The 19,753-nt window shown below is 46.2% G+C and overlaps 1 long non-coding RNA gene across 1 annotated transcript; it reads left to right on the top strand.

Moving 5' to 3' along the window:
• The first annotated feature begins 9,540 nt into the window (after positions 1 to 9,540).
• On the top strand, positions 9,541 to 11,069 carry LOC144164975 (uncharacterized). Its single transcript, XR_013321287.1, has 2 exons — positions 9,541 to 9,943; positions 10,969 to 11,069. It is a non-coding gene; the product is annotated as an uncharacterized LOC144164975 (long non-coding RNA).
• Positions 11,070 to 19,753: the final 8,684 nt, after the last annotated feature.

Genomic DNA, 19,753 nt, shown 5'->3' with positions numbered 1-19,753 from the left:
GAATAAAGCGATTTCGTTATAACGAGTGACTACTGTATTTATATTTATTGGACGTAGTTTTTCGATGATTCTAATAATTACGCCTGCGTGACTAATAATAGAAGTTCGATTTCTTACACGTGGAGGAAATCGCCGCGGGCCCATGTGCAACACAAAGAAATGCCACTGCCAACACGATCATTGCGGGGGAATTTGCGGATGACGCGAGCTCACGCACGACACTGATAACTTAGTGAGGCTAGAAAGTATTGGCTATGATCGGGAATCTGCCTGCCTGACCTGTTAAAATTCTGTTCTCCAACGTAAACGAAGCCTGTTAGTGTATTTTTTTAGCTTTACAAAATGATACAGCAATAAATGAGTGTTTTTGTAAGTTTTTCCTGAACAAAAAAATATTTTGTTCGCGCTCAACCTTCAATCGAAGGTGCCATATTTGTGGTATATTTTCATTAACACCAAGAACGGCGATGAGATTTACCCGCTTACTAAAAAATGAAATAAAAACGAATTTCATTCATGGAACAGCCGGCGGCCATCTTGAAAAAAATGACCGTCTTAGAACGGTGCAGCACCTGGCTTTAATGTAACGCACGATGCGCGGAATGGCGGTATTATTTTATTCGAGGCTGCATCCACTCTAAGATAATATTGTGTGATCATCCAACAAATGAGGGACTAAAATAAACGGATCTGCCGCCGAGTTTGGCTACGCCATCCGTCGGACCGGCACCACGCGTTTCTTTCGTTTTGAGAAACGTTCAAACGTTCACGGTTCCTTTAAGATTTCATGGGGGAATCTACACGCTCAGCGTGACACTTCTCCACATGCATTTCTGCAGTTTTTCGAGAGCTGTGTTTCTAAATGATCACACATCGATGTATGGTTTTTGCGGTCTGCCTCTGAACCCAGCAAACCACGAAAGTCCATAGGATATCCACAAATGGTCACAATATCCAATGTCATTTCAGGACATTCATGTGATGTCCATACAATATGTTTCACCCAAGATCATCTGCTTGTGGACATCCATGCGATATCACTGCAAGTGTGTTATAACATCATTACGCGATATCACTAGGACGTCCACAAATTTACATTTTTCCTTACACTGAGAATTCGCATTCATAGCGTGGTGTACATATAGGGGCCCCAGCGTTCAAATCTCCCCTCATCCCCGTCTTTCCAGCTCCAAAATATTTTCTGGCCTGTTTCTAACTCATATTTTAAACGAAGAGCGGGTAGTTATTTGATTTGGAATTTGAGCGAAATCTGGTTTGCCTTTGTTTGATTCGCGAATTGGATTCTATATTTTAGGCTGCTTGATTTATGTGGATGAAGAACAAGTGGGACTGTTGATTTTCTCAATCAGTTGTAGGTGAGCACTGGTACAGAGGCTGCAGTACGGAGCCAGTTACGGAGCCTGCTGAGTAGGCAGGATTCTTGTCACCCAAATTTGATGCTTGGGATGCGAGCGGGTGCATTGCATGCATGATGCAACCCACGCGTATGGGTATTGCTTGTTTGGTTCTTGCGCGATGGAGTGGCGGGCCTCGTCCAGTCTTGTAACGTCGGGGGAGATGAGGGTGACGGCCGAGTAATTTTGCAGCGTTTTACTGCATCGTGAATAGCCTCGTGGCGTAAGCGGTCGAAGGCTTTGCGAATGTTCAAAAGGACGACAAAGGCCACGGTTTTTGGTAGCCTTCGCGTTTTCTAGTGCAGAGACAAGGTCGGCAATTGAATCCAATGGCACTGCGCTGGCGAGGAAAACCCGTCTGCGGCCCAGGGTTCAAGTTGCAGATTCGTGCAGGCGTGCGAGCGCCATGGATTCGAGAATTTTGGAGGCAACGCTCGTGAATGAAATAGGACGAAAAGAGGAGAAAAGTTTGGGAGATTTGTTCTTTTTTAGGATGGGAGGGACAAGTTGGAGGCCAAATTGAGCAGGGAGGGTGCCGGAAGACAAGTGGAAGTTGCAAAGTCAAGAAGGCGCGAGTGCTGCCTCTCGGCTACGGGCGCACTTTTCCTTTTTGCATTTTGAATGACCCGCACCAGCTCGGCCGCCATGAAAGGAGCTTCAAAAGCCGTGCTCAGGGCGAAGGAGGGAGCCGGCGCGGGGGCGTCAGATTCTTCGTTTTGGGCTGCGGCGGGGTTTGCGCGAGAAGAGAAAGCTCGGCCACGTTTTTTCCCCTTGCGATGGAGCGGGCGAGGAGGGAGGGGGGGGAGGTTGTATGTCGGGGCAGGTCGGGGTCGCGGAGATGGCGCGAAGCAAGTGCCGTGCAAGGAGGAAAGAATACTTTTCTTTCCTGCATGGGTGAGGCCCTCGTCCTGCAGTAGACAGGCTGACGATGGGGATTTCATTTATGTGCGTGCGTGTGCGTGTAAGTGCCGTATTATATGCAGCTAAAGTGCAGTAATTAAAGTACACGAGGCGATGGTACAGTGAACCAACATTTTCTAAACCAACCTAATCTAAAAACGTTGCAGTGAACTGTGGCTAAGACGTCCATTGGGCATAACCATTTGAACTTTTATAGGCGACGTAATTTCTCCAAAACATGGGTTAGTGTGGTGTTTCACATAATAAATAAATGGAAAGCTGCTATACATTCAACATTCCTCAATATTGCGGCAACCTAGATAAACATGTACACAGACAATGTTAATTTGAAGGTTTTTCGTGAGCAAATTGCTAAATATGTAGAAACTGTACGTACGCGTTGATCACTTTTAACCACACTCCCGAAATTAACGTATCCTGTAACTATATCGCAAACATTCAAGTGTGCTGTACGGGATCATTTGAATTTTTAGGCAGCTTATGTAACTCCACGTGAAATCGTTTATCATCATAAATATGACATTTGCCAACATTCGGCAACATTGCTGCAACGCGAAAAAAGCGTGTAAATGGCAGTTTCTCATGCGTTGTTTCGTTGGCCCACATTTGGCAACATTGCTGCAACGCAAGAAAATGTGCATGTGGGCAACATTGCCTATGCGTTAAACGTTGCGTGAATGTTGTTGGATGCGTCCAACACTGATTTTACGTTGGCCCACATTTGGCAACATTGCTGGAACGTGAAAACACGTGCATACGGGCAACGTTGCCCATCCGTTGTTTGTAAACGTTGCATGAATGTTTTTGAATGGGTCCAACGTTGGCCCACATTTGGCAACATTGCTGAAACGTGAAAAAATGTGCATACGGGCAACGTTGCGCATCCGTTGTTTGTAAACGTTGCGTGCATGTTGTTGAATGTCTCCAAAGTTGGCCCACATTTGGCAACATTGCTGTAACGTGAAAAAACGTGCATACGGGCAACGTTGCCTATACGTTGTTTGTAAACGTTGCGTGCATGTTGTTGAATGTCTCCAACGTTGGCCCACATTTGGCAACATTGCTGCAACGTGAAAAATGTGCATACGGGCAACGTTGCCTATACGTTGTTTGTAAACGTTGCGGGAATGTTGCTGAATGTGTCCAATGTTGGCCCACATTCGGCAACATTGTCACCACGTTGTGTAACGTTGCCTAACGTTACACAACATTGGCAACACGGCAGAAACGTTGCGGCAACAATTTGTGCTACGCGTTTTTTTTTCTAACCTCTGGAGACGTTTTAGCACGTTCCGTAAAATATTGTTTTTTGCGAATTTTTCATCGCAATCTGTAGGTTTTCGCCACAGCAGCTGCACATTCAAATTGCTGTGAAAGAAAAAGTATATATTTTTTTCTGAGAAAATTGGCTAAAACGACGAATTTCAAAGTTCAAATTTAGGTCGCCTGAAATAAAACCCAGCTGGGGATTTTAATTTGAGTGGAAACCTTGCACGTGAGGGGATCTGCTACATCATGATCTTGCCAGAATTCCTGCAGTGTGGTCACACACACATAACGCCCGTTGTTTCAAACTTCCCGCGTTCTTACGTAGCATGCAAGCTGCAGCTTAGCCCGGCAGATGGCGCGAGGGATCGGCAGCGGCAGCGGAGGTGACGGCGCGGAAGACGAAAACGCTAAGTTTTTGATTTTTTTTTCGTTCCTTTGTTTGTGATAATGTTGCAGAAGTAGGACGCGACTTAAGTAATAGAGGTTAGCAGGTAAAAGAGCAGTTAGCATGAGTTAACAGGAATATAAATGTAACGAGTAGTAAAGCCACGTGGTAGCAGTTAGTGCTTTTTTTTCTGGTTGTGTTTTGGCGCAGCGAGAGGGATGTTTTGAGGATTAGGAGCAACGTGGGTGACAGCACAGGGGCGACGCGACAGGCTTTTTGGTGTTCGAGTGGAAAAAAAAAACAATTCTAAGCGGGCTTTGTTTGAGTGACGGGGCGACTTAGGCCTAGGGGTTGGCCGAACGATGGCCCCGAGGACGAGAAAGGGCACTGGGGACGAGGACCAGGTGCAGTGCCAAGAGTGCCTGCGCTGGTGCTACTTGGGAGAGACCGAGTTTGAGCGTGTGGCCGACGCTAAGAAGGCGCCCTTCGAATGTAGGCCTTGCGAGCGGGCAAGACAGGGCTTCGAACGCCTCGAGAAGCAGCTGAATGCGAGGGTGAAGGAGCTGGAGGGGTACCTCAGGGAAGAAAGGGAAGCGCGGGGGGCTCTCGAGGCGCGAGTGACCGAGCTTGACAAGGCGGGGCAGGCGAAGACCGCCCAGTTGGTGCGCACGATGGCCGAGCTGGGCGAAGCGCGAGAAAGGCAGGCCCAGTTGGAAAAGCGGGTGGAAGAGCTCGTCACTCCGGCGGTAGGAGATGACGTGGGTGCGCGGCATCAGCACGATGAGCGGCACGCCGGCAAGAAAGCAGAGCCACAGGGAGCGACTGATGCTGCTCGCAAGAGCGGTGTCCGTCAACGCCGAGCGGACTCGGGTCGCAAAGAAAGCACCGAGGCTTCGCCGGAAAGTGGTGGATCGCCAGCCAGGTCGTTTGCTGCCGTGGTCAACCACAGTAGCCCCCGAACACCTGCAAAAGGGCCGGTTAAAGGCGAGAGGAGGCGCCAAGTCATAGTTGTCGGCGACTCCAACATGGCCAGGGTGGGAGAGGTGATTAAGGGGAGGGTGGGAGACGACGAACGCGTGAAGGTGAGTAAGCTTCCCGGAAAAAGAGTCGGGGAAGTAATACAACAGGCAGAGGGGCAACTGTGGGATATAATGGAGGACCGCAGCTTGGTAGTGATAATGGGGGGTGTGAACGATGTGTTGCAGGGACGCGGGGGAGGGTTCGCAAAGCAGATTGCGAAGGGGGTCACCGAGTTGAGGGCGGTCTCGGAGGATGTGCAGATTGCGGTTTGCACGGTGCCGGAGGTGCAGAAACAAGGGGTCCACGTAGAAAGGGCGGTGGTTGCGGCAAACAGGGAGCTTTGGACCCTGGGTAAAACGATGAAGTTTGAGGTGGTCAACCTGAACCGGGACCTGGTCCGTGCGGGCCGCAACGGGGCGTTTGTGTTCGACGGCATACACTTCAGTGGCCGTCTAGCTGAGCCTGTAGGGCACCGACTGGCAGCCCGCGCAGTGGCTTTTTTAGGGGGGCCCCGAACGTTCAAGAAGAAGGCGGACTGAGTGGAAGTGGTAGCGAAGGACAGGAGGGAGGGGGCACTGATGCATGGCGGCGGAAACGTAAAGCAAAGAAAAGGAAAATAAACCGTGGAACTAAAATTAGTTATATAAACATGCAAGGCGGCCGCAAGCGGGAAAAATGGATTGAGATACAAACACAACTCGAGAAAGAAGAAATTGACGTGTACGCCCTGACTGAAACCCACCTGAGAGATATGGAGGAGCCACCAGTGATGGATGACTACGTATGGGTGGGGTGCAACAGGGCAGCGGGAGAGAGGAAAGGTGGGGGCGTGGGCATGTTGATTAGGCGAGGAGGGAATTGGCAAAGGGAGAATCAGTGCTGTAAGGAGCACTTATGGGTTTGTGGAACGGTGGGTGGAAAAAAAGACACGGTTGGGAGTGGCCTATCTGTGGACAGGGAATGACGCCAGAGAACAAAATAAAGAGTTGGTGGACTGCCTCAGGAAGGACATAAAGAAATTTAAAGAATCCGGCGAGGTGATATTAGTAGGCGACTTAAATGCCCACATTGAGGATCTAGATGGATATACGGACTATAACGGCTCGATGGTTCTAGATATGTGTGAAGAACAGCAACTAGTAATAGTTAACCGGGAGCATAAATGCAACGGGCAGATAACGTGGCAAAGCGGCAATAGACAGTCTTGCATAGACTACGGCCTGGTCTCGGAGCACACGTACGAGCGGTTAAACCAAATGACGATAGATGAAGAAGGAGAAAACAGCCTGGGCAGCGACCACAGGCGTATAATCCTGAAATTTGACAGTGGAGGGGCTAGGCAGGAAACACCGGAGGTTGGGCTCCCGAAATTGAGCGAAAAGCAGGTAGCAGACATTGTCAATAGCATCGAAAGAGAATTAGAGGCCGAGCCCACGAAGGTGTGGGAATATGACGAGGTTGTGAGTTGTATACAGAAGGAAATATATACCGTAAGGAAACAAAACCGCTGGAGGGGTAAAAGGAAACCACAAAGCTGGTGGGACAAGGAAATTAAACTGGCTATTGAAGAGCGACAACGGGCTTCTAGATTGCACAGAAAGGCAAAACAAATGGGATATCAGGATGAAGAGGTGCAGTTACGGTGGAGCCGGTACCGAGAAAAGAAATTTGAGGTGCAAAAACTAGTACAAGCAAAGATTAAAACTGCGAGTGAGAAATGGGTATCAGGTATACGTAAGAAGGATAAGAGCGCCCCCCAAAAATTCTGGAATCATTTAAAAGCATTGGGAACAACGACTAAAGAGGTGCAGACTCAGATACAGGACGGGGACGGTAACGTTCTTCTGGGGGACAGCGCTTTAAAATACCTACATGGAGTCATAGCAAATACTTTCGGCCAAACACGCGTGATATCGGCTACCCGGACACATGTGGCCAATAGAAGAGCGACAGATAAAGAATTTAATATCGAATTTTTGGACTGGAAAAAGGCAGAACACAGTGTTCCCAAAAGTACGGCAACAGGACCGGATGGTATCCCAATAGAGATTATCAACCATTTGGGACCAGCGGGAAAGACGCACTTGTATAGAGCCATCGAGCGCGCTATAAAATCCGAGAGGATTCCCACGCAATGGCGCGAAAGCAGAATGAGTTTGATTTATAAAGGCAAGGGAGAGAAGGACAAGGCGAGCTCTTACAGGCCGATTACAGTCACGTCACTGCTCTATAGATTAGCTATACAAGCCATCAAAGTCGAGTTGTTAAAGTGGGTAGAAAGTAACGGTATTTTAGGGGAGCTGCAAAATGGATTTAGGCCGGGTCGACGCTTAGAAGACAATATTTTCATAATAACCCAGACCATCGAAATTTCGGCAGCACAGGGCAGACCAACATGGCTACTGTTTCTGGACATAAAGGGAGCCTATGACAACGTAGATAGGGGATTGCTGTGGCATATACTGGAAGAAGAGGGGATTGGGTCAGATTTTGTGGGGCTGCTAAGGGCAATATATGAGGATAACAAGGCGCATATTACATGGGAAGGGCGTACAGGCACAGAGCCCGTATACATTAGAAGAGGTTTAAAGCAGGGGTGCCCCCTTTCGCCATTGCTGTTCACACTGTACATTAGAGGAATGGAAAGACGATTAGAGGAGAGTGGATTAGGCTTTGACTTGTCGTACCGAAGCAATGGAGAGTTGGTGGAGCAACTGATTCCGGGATTGATGTACGCGGACGATATAGTGTTGCTGGCAGATAATGCGGAAGACCTTCAAAAACTGGCCGACATTTGTGGTGATGAGGCAACGTACCTAGACCTACATTTTAACCCACAGAAATCTGCAGTCATGGTGTTCAACGAGGAAGATCATACATCACCAATAAGAATTCAACAGGAGGCCATACCATTAGTAAATAAGTACAAATACTTGGGGATCTGGCTTAATGACGGAAAAAGCTACCTGAATGCCCATGAAGAACACCTCAAACTGAAAGGGAGACGAAATGCAGCAGTAATGAAACATAGAGCACTTTGGGGTTACAATAAGTACGAGGTAGTGCGAGGCATCTGGAAAGGGGTAATGGTGCCGGCGCTCACGTTCTCTAATGCCGTATTATGCCTAAAGTCCGATATACTGTCGGGACTGGAGGTTAACCAAAAGGCAGTCGGCAGATTAGCACTGGGAGCTCACAGTAAGACTACAAATGAGGCGGTACAAGGCGATATGGGTTGGGCTTCATTTGAGGCGAGGGAAGCGCAAAGTAAGATACGTTTTGAGGAGCGGCTTAGACATTTAGATGAGAAGAACTGGGCAGCCAGAGTGCACAGGTACGTGTACCTTAAAAGTGTGGACACCCAATGGCGGAAGAAGACGCGAAAGCTGGCGACTAAATATACCTTGACCGCGGCAAATAAACAAGGGGGGGGCAGTTAAAAAGCAAGTGAAGGAAACAGAGACGCTCATGTGGAAAGAGAGGATGGAAAAGAAGGAATCGCTGGGAATCTACAAAGCAAGCAAAAAAGAGATCCGGAAAGAGAACTTTTATGACAACAATAAAGGTAGTGCGTTGCTCTTTGAGGCGCGGGCTGGCTGCTTGAGAACTCGAACTTACATGAGCAAATATTCGTCCCAGGATGAGACATGTGTTGTATGTGGCAGGGATAAAGAAACAATCGACCACATAGTAATAGGATGCCAAAAGATTCAGCCGGATAGAATTGGGGGAAAAGTCCTACTTCCTGAGGCACTGGGCTTCGCAATAGATGGAAACATTAACTGGTCAGCAGTAGGTATTACTAAGCAGCGGCTAGAGTATTGGTGGAAAAAAAGCAGGGAAGTCGATAAAATAACATCGCAGCCAGGGGTAGCGGCAGGGCAAAAGTAAAAAGAAATCCGAGTTGAGGGACTAAATTTAAATTCAAACTAGGGTAAGTCTCGTGCCCCGCGCGGGGTACGAGATCTAGCCCCCTCGCGGTGGCTCCTGCCCCGCAGAAGTGACGTCAAAGTAAACTAGTCACGTGACTTCCTGTGACGTCACTAGTTTTTTTTTTTAACATTTGGAAGCATTGACGGCATTGACAGCGTGTGGGATTCTGACCTTGGCTCCAACCGCAAGCCTGCGCAACGTTACGTCCTTACCGCCTTGCACAGCGGCTGCCTCGCGGCGCTTTTTTGTTGTTGGGAGAATTGTTTGCAATTATTTATTGAGTATTTTTCGTGAACTTGCTGCTGCTAGTCTTGGTAAGCCTAACGCATCCTAATTTGGCAAGCTGCTTCGCCCCGCTTTTTTCCGTGCTCCTTTTGTTGCCGTTAAATATGTTGCTAGCGTCATATTGTCTTGCAGTTCGCGTGCCATCGGCTTTATGCTCCTGCATTCGTTGTCTACTTGTTCCGAACGCTACTTGCATTCCAAGCCTTGTATTTTGATCCTGGCGTAAAACGTGCGGATCAGTTTTCCAGCGCTTTGCGCCGTGGCTAACGAGGTAGCCGAATTTGATGACGTGATAACGCGAGCGAAGCAGTGCCAGCGGCGTCAGTGTGTGCACGAATCAAGTATCGTCAGGTAGCGCAGGGCATCGTCGAACGCAATCCGTCGTCGCATGTAGCCTGTTCTGCAATTTTTCTCGCGGGGCACTGCAAGAAACCTTACTACCCCGCGGAAACGATCCATGCACGCTGCATGCAGGGAGCGCAGCTCCACTTTCGTGGGTGGCCTGGTGAATGGGAGAGCCCAGGAGTCTCCCGTCCATGGGCAGCATGGTGCTCAGCTATCGCTGAAACCAGCCGCTCACTGGCTGGCTTCCTGTGCAAGGAGGCGCAAGCTCCAAATGTGCAAGTTCGGGAGAAGTCAAGTCTTGATAAGATCGCCGTTTGTGCCAAGCTTGACACTTGTGTTAAATAGTGCTTTCAAGTTTGGTGTGCTCAAGGTAAACAAGTGACTCTTGTTGTTCATCTATGTTTTTCGAATTTGTTGCTTCGAATAATACTATTGTGCTTTCATGATAGGCAAGACCTGAAATGAGCTGCGAATGTTAAGCAATCTCTAGGCAGCCATTATTGAATGCACAGGAAACAACGTTTTGTCTACCTTGAAATTTTCTACATAGGGTTCGTGGAACTGCCAGCTAGCGAGTTTAATAAAAGGTTGTTATCTGCTCGATTATAGTAAATAGGTAGCAAGGGATAGATAGGATAGCCCTCCCTCCTCACCAGCTAATCGTCTGGCAGCGTCTCATAACTTCCTTCACAATTACCGCATGGATTTTATTTCCCTAACCTTTGCCCCACTGCCTTCTGGCTTCTTCAACCCGGTTAGTCAACAAAACTTCATCCTGCATCTGTTCTGATTATGTATTTTGGTACGCTAGTTTTTTGTTTACTCGTGTTTGGCTTGGAAGTCAACACAACCAACAACAATACTTTCATGCCCACTCAGTTGGATGGCCAGTAATGGTGAGAGCTTCTCTCGAAGGCTTACAGTGGATTCACGAATTCTGATTGACTGTAACATCAATGTACCCATCCAGAGCACCCTGTGGAATTCAACTTGAGGTTAATACTTGTGTTCACAGCTGGTAATTGTCTGCTCTGTGAGGGGGGTGAACAGTAAAAGTTTCTAATTGCAAGGAGATATTTCATGTTCTTTTGCTTTTTAACTCTGTGCTGTGTAAAAAACTGTTGCGGCTAATTGATTAAGTGACTATGCTTAGTCGTAAGGGCCATAATAGAGTGTCCCATATTTTGTTTGCAACGATGCATACCCAGCAGAGCTCAACTGCTAGAAAGCACAATCTCTGGTGGTGGTAATTAGCTTGAAAAAAAAAAAAGGGCACTGAAACTATTTTTTAAGCTAACAAGCCTGAGAAACAGTTTATGGAGCACATCTACAAGGGAATGGTTCTTGTACAGCTTGACATTACCCTCTCCTGATAGTACTTCATACCTTGTGCAGGAACTGGAACCAAGGACACCTAGTTTGTGAATATTGCAGTACAGCTGAAAGCTGTATGTATCGTGGAAGGCTTCAACAATAAAATGACTCTAATGAACGTACTTCTGCTTTGGTGTCAATGGGCAGCATGTGAGCATTGATCCGTGCTTCGCTGTTGACATTTTTGCTACACAAAAACAGGCTTGATCAGGCACTGTAGCAAGTCTTCATGAAAAAACACGGGAAAGAAACTGGACAAAAAAGCTGCGAACACATGGACACTGTTCATCACAGCACCTACCTTTCCTTGTACTTCAGTACTGTTATTGTCACTGTATTTTTCCCCAAAATATAAATCAACTCTCCAAGATTCACACCTTCAGACAGAAAGCAAACATGGTGTTTGTCAATGACAAGTGATTCTACCAAACTTCCGTGGCTGTGAAAAAAGTCAGTGAGTAGCTCTACTTTCTCTGCACAGTCTGGTGTGAAGTTCCTTTTCCTAACAAAACACAAGGGTTTCTTGGCACAATACACAGAAAAAATGCCAAATAAGCAAGTGATGCCTTCTAGCACTACACTACAGTCCTGCAGGAAAGCCAAACAACCAAGTGCTCTTTTTGCTTGAGTGCAAAGCTCTGCAGAGAAGCCAAGAAAGATTCCTTTTTTGTTGACACCAAAGCTCTGCTGGAAAGCCAAAACGTGTTGCTTCTGTCACTGCTGATTTGCTGTAAGACGGGCTTGTGAATGTATTGCAGTAATGCATTTGTTGTGTACATGTCCTTCATACCTAGATAAATATGACAGGCTGGCTGTGTAACAAAAACGTCAAGTGAGGTAACAACCAAATGTTTTATGTAAAATGTTAGAATACTGTTTGTTATAAATAGCAATTAATGGTTTTGACAGTAGTTAAGTGGCCTGTTGGAAATCATAGGCTAAAACTAAACAAAAGCAATGTTTCATACAGCTGCAATCGTGTCAAATAGCAAAAGAATGGTTTGGGCCCTAAATTCAGCAGGCATGTTCCAGCTGGGAATGTGTTGGTAGAGCAGAAGCTTTAGCTGGACGAGAGCAGTATGGAGGGGCTTTAGGTAGAGCACAACAATAATAAAGGCATGGGGAAAAAGGTTGAGCTTAGTTGAGTTACCCCCAAAGTATTGGTAGACAGTTAGAATGCTTACAAAAATTTATAAATATTTTGGACACACTGAAACAATAGGGGAAACTTCACTTGCCCTGGTTTTAAGTTTATTAGTACTGAGCTTAATGCACCCCACACAACACCATTGAAGAATGTTACACCTGCATGAACACAGCAGCATTTAGGGTATAACAGTTTTAGTTGAGCAGAGGTAAATAAGAGAATATTTCATAATCAATCCATTTATACGTAAATTAGAAAAAGTGGGGTTTTTGAAGTGAAGCTCGGAAGCATGCTAAATGAAAGGGACGAATGGCGAGTTGTTACTAATCACAAATTTCAACTCAACCACCTTGCCGGAAACAAACCCCTTCCATGGAGGGAGTGTGTGTAATCTCAAGATTTTTTAAAGAAAAGTTTGTGAATGCACTGTACACGTAGGCCAGAAGGTATTTCGACACCCCAGCCGAGGACTCGGAGTCATCAGCGCTCTTTTCTGCTGTTTTGATGATCAAGGGCTGTTTGTTCAGGAACCACCCCCTTTTCTCCCTTTGGCCACCATCTTTCTCAGTCACTGCATTCATGTGCTTGCTGTGGGAGCTAGCAAACATGAGGACCACCTGTAAGAAGGATTACCTCAGGCTCGCACAATTGCTGGAGAGGCTAAACAATGTTTTTCAAGATCCCCAACTGTGAGCTTGCACTTTTTTTTTTGCGAAAAAAACAAAGACATCTAGATAGGCCTTTGAGAGCTGTCTGAAATCACAAAAGTGAGTATTTTGTGCCCAAACTGACCAGCTAACCTCACTAGTCGACCCACACGTTGAATGCCTCGCATAAAAATCAAGAGACTCACTGCATTGGCTTATTGCATGGCATTGTGTGGGTGGGCTTCTGGTTTCCACCTATGAAGCCTGTTGGTTGTGTTACTGTCCAGTCCTGCTGTCAAACTTCTTTTGAGACTTGCACTGCCCTGGAGTGTACCACCGTGGATTCCTTGGAATTTATGTTGGCCATGAAAAATCCTAGTAAATCGTTACAAGCCCCTGAAGCTGGCTGGCAAGTGGGCATTTGTTTAGCAACCACTGTTTAGGGGCACAGTAGGCAGGCTGTTACAGAGGCTACGAAGAAAAAATACAAGGTTCGTTCATTAAAAAGACTTCTTTGCCCAAAAAACAAATGACATCAATTTTATTGTAAACTTCAAACAAATAAGATAGTACAGAAAATGTGTAGAGCAGTGGAAGTTCCATACACACTTTCCAGCTATTTCTCTATGACATCACAGAATCTTGTTTGTGCAATTGACAGCCACCAACCTAACCCACCGCAAAAAAAGCATAACTGCGCAATTTCAGTGGGGCCTCCATTCCGTTTGATCGTATCACTTGAGTGCTAACGTACATTTAACACACAGATAACTGCATTTACAGTGCACGTCCATATGACGTCACTCGTACCCATATTACATCAATGCAGTTTGAAATTGGGATGTTTTCACCGTTTCTTTTGGTTAAACTCGCACCATTACAGCCTTGACCTTTGCCTATCAATTACATTTACAGCGTGCTTGCTGCTCATACCCATGGACACAAACCATCCGCTGAGGCTTTCACGTTCCAGGCACATTTTCAGATTCTCTTTGACGTTGACTATTGAGCCTGCGTAAAACCCATGGGTTTTCATATGCTGGAGACATGATGGTCGGCCAAGTGTATACCCTTCCTGTTACCGTCTGTACAGCTTCTTCTCTGACCCCATTGGCTGGGAAAATCTGGCCAACATAGCCACATATAGAGACGTGAAGGTTACGCCAATGCAGCAGCTATGGCATGAAGCGCCTGGCTAGTGTACCTTTTGGAGGACCCAGTTCCTAATTTGTCGTAGCATCATGTGTGTGCCAATGTGAGGAGCTGAATGCATGATGGAAACTACCCAGCCACAATCTGGGCCACGGGATACGAGACTGCCAATGTTCTCACTCTTTCACATCCTTTGTATCGAAGATGTATTTCTGCCACATTTTACTGTAGTGAAATGGCTCACCACTACAGCTGCCATAATTTCTTCTGAAAAATCTTTTCAAGCGCTGAATACCATGCATTTATGATGCAAGCTCATGATCACCATACTTTTCCGCGCACAAAACGTATTTCGGGTAAACAATTTTAAGCCACAATTCAATCCACTCGAAAATATATACAAAAAACGCGACAAACTGCCGATTTTCGGGTCTTTTTTGCTAATCTCCTTAAAGGGGAAACTACTGTGCTGGGTTGTACGCGGTATATGTGTGGGAACACCAATGATTACCTTTTCTAGCTATCCGTGGTTTGCACTTGTAATGCGCACATGCGACCAGTGAAATATCAGTGGCCGCGTCTAGCCTACGTCCCGCGCTGCTGTCATTTTGAAAACACACCGCGATTTTAGGCCACCCATTTAAGCATTCTGAACTTGCCGTGGTGCAAACTGTTGATAGCAGATGCCGCCGCGCGGACATGCCGCAGCAGGCTCACATAATCACGCTCGGACGGTGTCTTTTCTTGCGTGGGACGTGGGTTGTTCGAACGGGGCCACTCGGCTGCGCGATGTCGTAGATCTAACGCAGGTACCATCGGTATACAGCAGGCGGTCACAGGTCAGCATTCCTCGAGAGCGGATTTCGCTACCGTGTGGAAAGGCTGGCTTGGTCCCCGCATACGTTCTCGCACATTCTGATAGTGCTTCTAACTCTATCAACTCTGCTTCACCTACGTTGTCGATCCAAGAAATTCAGGCATTCAGGAGGGCTTTCGGCACTTTCGGATACGCCATACCGCCAGCAGCGGCAGCATCGGCGGCTTCCGCAAGAACGAACAAAAAAATTCTTTTATAAAACTTCTAGCAGATGAGTGGCTTCCTAATTTTTTATTAAAATGTAAAAAAAATGTGCTTTTGGTATTCTACTACGCAATATAATAACAATTGCTGTTAATATGACGTCACTATGACGTATTTACGACGTCACGCGGGGCAGGAGCCGTTGCGAGGGGGCTAGATCTTGTGCCCCGCGTGGGGTTCCAGACGCTGCCTTCAAACTACTAAGATAGGCTAGATGGCGCACGCCATCACCCCGATTCAAAGAAGAGGCCTTTCATCATCATCATCATCATTGCGTCGAGCCATTTCCGGTTAGAGCGCACGACGTCGTGCGTATCAGGCGGGTAAAGCTGGCTCAAAAATGTGTCTAAACACGAATGCCGCCATGATGCCACGCTGTAGTTGCCAGATCAGTAGTTCAAGATATGGCTAACAATTTTTCTTAAAAATGAGGCACAAATTTAGGGCCCTAAGCTAAAATTAGGCAACTTTTATGGCAATAACTGAGTTTATTTACGAGTTTGTATGCTTTTATTAGTTTTCTTGAAGTATTCATGCTTGACGAACAAAAATAAATTAAATTATAAGCAAAAAGAAGACGTCGGGCTGAGGCGCCAAATTCAGTTTCGGTATATTGTGAGGAGCGTCAGTCGTGTGGGGCTAATTTACAAAGGTTCACTCTATCACGCCTTAGTGTCTGCTGTGTCACTTCGTTGCTTGCGAGGACAAGCTTGCGAAGACTGCCGACGATACGGAATAAAGCCGCCGCCGTCTATCTTCAAGGACACCTTCTCTACAGGTCCGTAGTGGCTGCTGCCGATTTGAACTCGCCGTCAGCCGGTCATATCATGTTACGCGAAACATGTCTGGGCAGATCGGCTCCTTTTAATTGTGTATGATTCGTAAATTAAAAACAAACAAATGTACGAACCATTTTACCATGCCAAGCATGTAAATAGGCTCTTGTTTACGGGTGCTGTTATACTTTCACTGAACGGTGTTTTAGAGATAAAACAACCGCCAACTAATAATAATAATGGTAACTTTATTTGCCCGATAAGGTGGTTTTCTAGAGGAGGACAAGGCGAAGCCAAAAGGTAATCCCGAATGTAGGTGCAGAAATCTCCTGTATAGGTGTGTGCGATTGGTGCATGCTCCTTCGATCGCTGAAACACGCAATCTGAAATTTTCGAGAATATATTCGATGCTTTGCATGACACATTTCTTAAATTCGGTGGATCAGCGACGTTGTTTAATTACGTATAGGCCTACTTGCACCTCTGCTCTCATATGGTCCATGTATATATATATACCTGCACAGAGGAGGTGGGGGAGGAGTAAACTTCGTTCATTAGAGATGGGCACCCGTGTGGTGGGGCATTAAGAAAAATCATTCTGTCCTTTCCTGAGTGCCTTCGCCAATGAACGGAAACGGCCACTTCTGTTCACGCCCAATTATCAGGACCACCCCGCCTGCAGGCGGTTTTCCCTGAAATGCCTGCGGGTTCGGCCGGAAATCTGTCTGTCAACAGAAACTGCCTAGGAAGCATGTTGAGGTAACACACATATGCGCTTTCTTGGGTCGCGATGGGACAGTCATGTATTTTGTGCAAGGCGAAGTCGATGAAGGATATACGTCTCCCTTGAAAAGTAAATTATTTGAGTGCACCTATAAATTGTTATTGCCGTTCATTAGTTCAACCATAGTGGTTAATTTTGAAACAGCTGCCAAACATAACTATAGCAGGTGAATCAGACTGCCTAGCATGAGACTATCAATCGCTAATATAGAGTATTCAGACACTTAATGTGCATTACATATGGCAGTCATTAAGAAAGCCGACAATAAATTGACCTCTCAATTATTATTTGCGACAGTTACATCTGCACGTATCGGTTCAGCCAGGGCCATCTGGAGACGTTCTTCAGCTGTATACACTAGATAAAAGGAAGGAATGCGATATGCGAATGCGATACGCGATAGAACGAAGGAATTTGATATGTGTAGCACAGCCTTCTCATTTATGCCAACATCAAACCGGTGGCCACAAAGGTGCCACACCAGACCTTGTATAATTTCCACGCTTCCATTCTAGCGTGCTCACAGCAACAAGGATGATGACGAAGTTGCATTACCGAAGCTGGGTTCCAGTAATGCTGTAGCTCATTATATGAAAGTTCTGGCTAATGCTCATTCAGATTGTGGTCATCAGCATTCTTATTTTCATCAAAAATAATGGGCCATCGCAATGACATCAGTCCGTGTATCAGAAGCAAAAATAAACACAGAAAAAGCAAGAGGGTCATATGTACAAGCAATTCTTATCCAACAAATTTCATTTCACCACCAGTAATACCACCAGACCTCTAGGGAAGTTTGTGATGGTAAGAGCAAGGCTAAGACGACCTAATGTGCGACTTCAAAGAAAGGAAGAAACTGTAGAAGAAAGCTAGGGAGGTTAACCAAGGAAAGAAGAAGAAGAACTGTCCAGCTGGCTGTGCTACATGTGGAAATGGGAACAGTAAACTTGAAAGGAAAGGAAAGGACTGGCATAAAATAAAGTATAAAAAATTCGGGAGAAAAAAAACATGGCGAGGAAAGGGCCAGTACAAAGACAGCACCATAGGCGAAAAAAAGATAGGCATAAAACAAGCAGGCAAAATGACAAAATGGGCAAACGAAGGATGCTGCATGCTGGTAACACCCCTACAGCACCTGTGACTGTTTTTCTCTCTTAATCACTGCAATCTGCTTCTTCAAGGCAAGAACTGATTTGGCTACTTAAGCTCCATCTTGTCTAAAACCACTCAAATATGTCTGATTTTCTGTGTACATAATGCAAATAGGGTACATAATTTCGAATTTTTTAAAATTTCTCCTTAAGTGTCTGCTTCTTCGTGGAAGCTTTCGTGACGAACTGCCTCGTGAATTGCATTTGCTTTGGTCATTTTTTGCTCTTTTATGCTGCCTCTGCTTGTATTTGTTTATTTCGTTCTTCTCCTCTTCTCCAGTGCTTAGGTTTTTTATCATGAAATTGTTTCTTCTGAAAGGTTTTTTGGCTTTTAACCCTGTCTGTTTATTGGCTTTAAACCTGCCATAGCTTTGCTGGAAATAGTTAGTTCCTCACGCAATTTTCCTCTTTCTTTATTCTGGGAGAGGGGGCATGAAATTTTAAAAGGTAAAGAGCCCTGCAGCGACTAATGAACTCTTGCACTACTTTCTTTGTAGTTGGAAGTACTGAAAGCTATAGTTCCACAAACCCAGAATGGAAATGCGCGTTCTACATGATATCTTCTAGTCCCTGGTTTGCTTTTGTCGAGATTTTGTTTAAGCTGCTATTAAATAGAACTATTGCGACCTAATGTAACCTGACAACATTAATCATGTACCTTGTGTGACGTCCCCAAGCATACAATCAATGACAAATCCTCTAAGCGTACCTAGAAAAACGGAAAATCTCTTGAGAGAGTTTCTTGATGCACATACCTTAGTAATATTAGGCTTGGGTATTTCACGGTTATTGAATCTAAGCTAATGCAAGGGCCACTACCTAAAAGCATTTCAACTGGAGAAAAAAGTTGCCACACGTGCTGCAGGGGCCTCGTAGACAGGCACAGAAAGCATGTTTGTTTAGCATAAAGTGCAGTCACAAATACGATTTCCATTTACATGCATTTCTTGGAAGCGTTCTCCAGTTCGAACTTCCATTCGCTAGAAAAGCAAGTAGTTGTAAAGAGCACCTCAATAGATTGCGAAAACAATCAGCTGACGCATACAGGGGGGGGGAGGAGGCGTGTGAAACATGTTAAAATAGCGCTGTACAGACGGGACAACAAAGAAAAGACTACACACGACTAGCGCTGCATATCAACTGAACTCTTTTAGCACACACAAAATGATATATACAGAAACAGCGCATGCGCGAATACAGGGGAAGCCACCAGGAAAAAATCAGGGGAAAAAGCAATCAGGGGCAAGTGATTTCTTTTTAAAGGAAGCAGGAAAATAAATAAACTCGGGATATTATTAAGCTCTCATGGGAGCTCACCTGCATTTAACACAGTCCGGAAGCGGAAATAGTTGGGGAAATAGGATAGGAGAGAGAAAAGTAAAGATTAGAAAGGTGAGGAAAGAGTAGAGAAGAGTAGTTCCACTGTGGTCGATTCCGTCGCACACAACACACCACGAACACTGTTGGCTGGCGTAATGCTGCGTCCGGGAGACGAGAAACCTCGAAGGGAACAGTGAAGCGCGGAGGCGAACATGGTGCGACGAAGAGCGAAGTCTGCGGCGGTCCCGACCGCTTTGGAGACGGGTACTGGGGGGGGCGGGAGCTGGCACTCGACCGCCCACACCAGCAGAGCGAAAGCCAGGCGACGTCCAACGGCCCGCGCGCGCAACGGGCCGCCGAAATGAAGCCCCTCCGAAGCACACGAGCACGAAAAAACACGTCCGCTCAACTCCGAAGCGACGACCGAACTCCCCTGACGCACCCGCAAAAGCTACCTCTCCGAGCGTACGAAGTACCCGCTAATCTAGGCGCTACCCTTCTCAGTTGCGGAGAATGCAAAACTGCATCTAACGCGGCAGCATGGCACAAAAGTTCGCTACCTACCACAGGAAAAACTTCACACAACGTTTGTGCACAGCGAAGTTTTCACGGCGCACTCACAGCAACGGTGGCTGCCATGATGGAATGCGTTGGTTACTAGGTGAATACCGACTACTGCCGCCAACTCTAGTAGTCAAAAAGGCAGCGGGCAACGCTGTGAGGGTGGCATCATGTCAGCGCCCAGGTG

The sequence above is a fragment of the Haemaphysalis longicornis genome, unplaced genomic scaffold, assembly GCF_048455015.1.
Source record: "Haemaphysalis longicornis isolate Haplotype H1 unplaced genomic scaffold, Haemaphysalis longicornis Haplotype H1 scaffold_14, whole genome shotgun sequence".
Taxonomy (NCBI): Eukaryota; Metazoa; Arthropoda; class Arachnida; order Ixodida; family Ixodidae; genus Haemaphysalis; species Haemaphysalis longicornis.
This window is presented reverse-complemented; position numbering and strand designations above follow the sequence as displayed.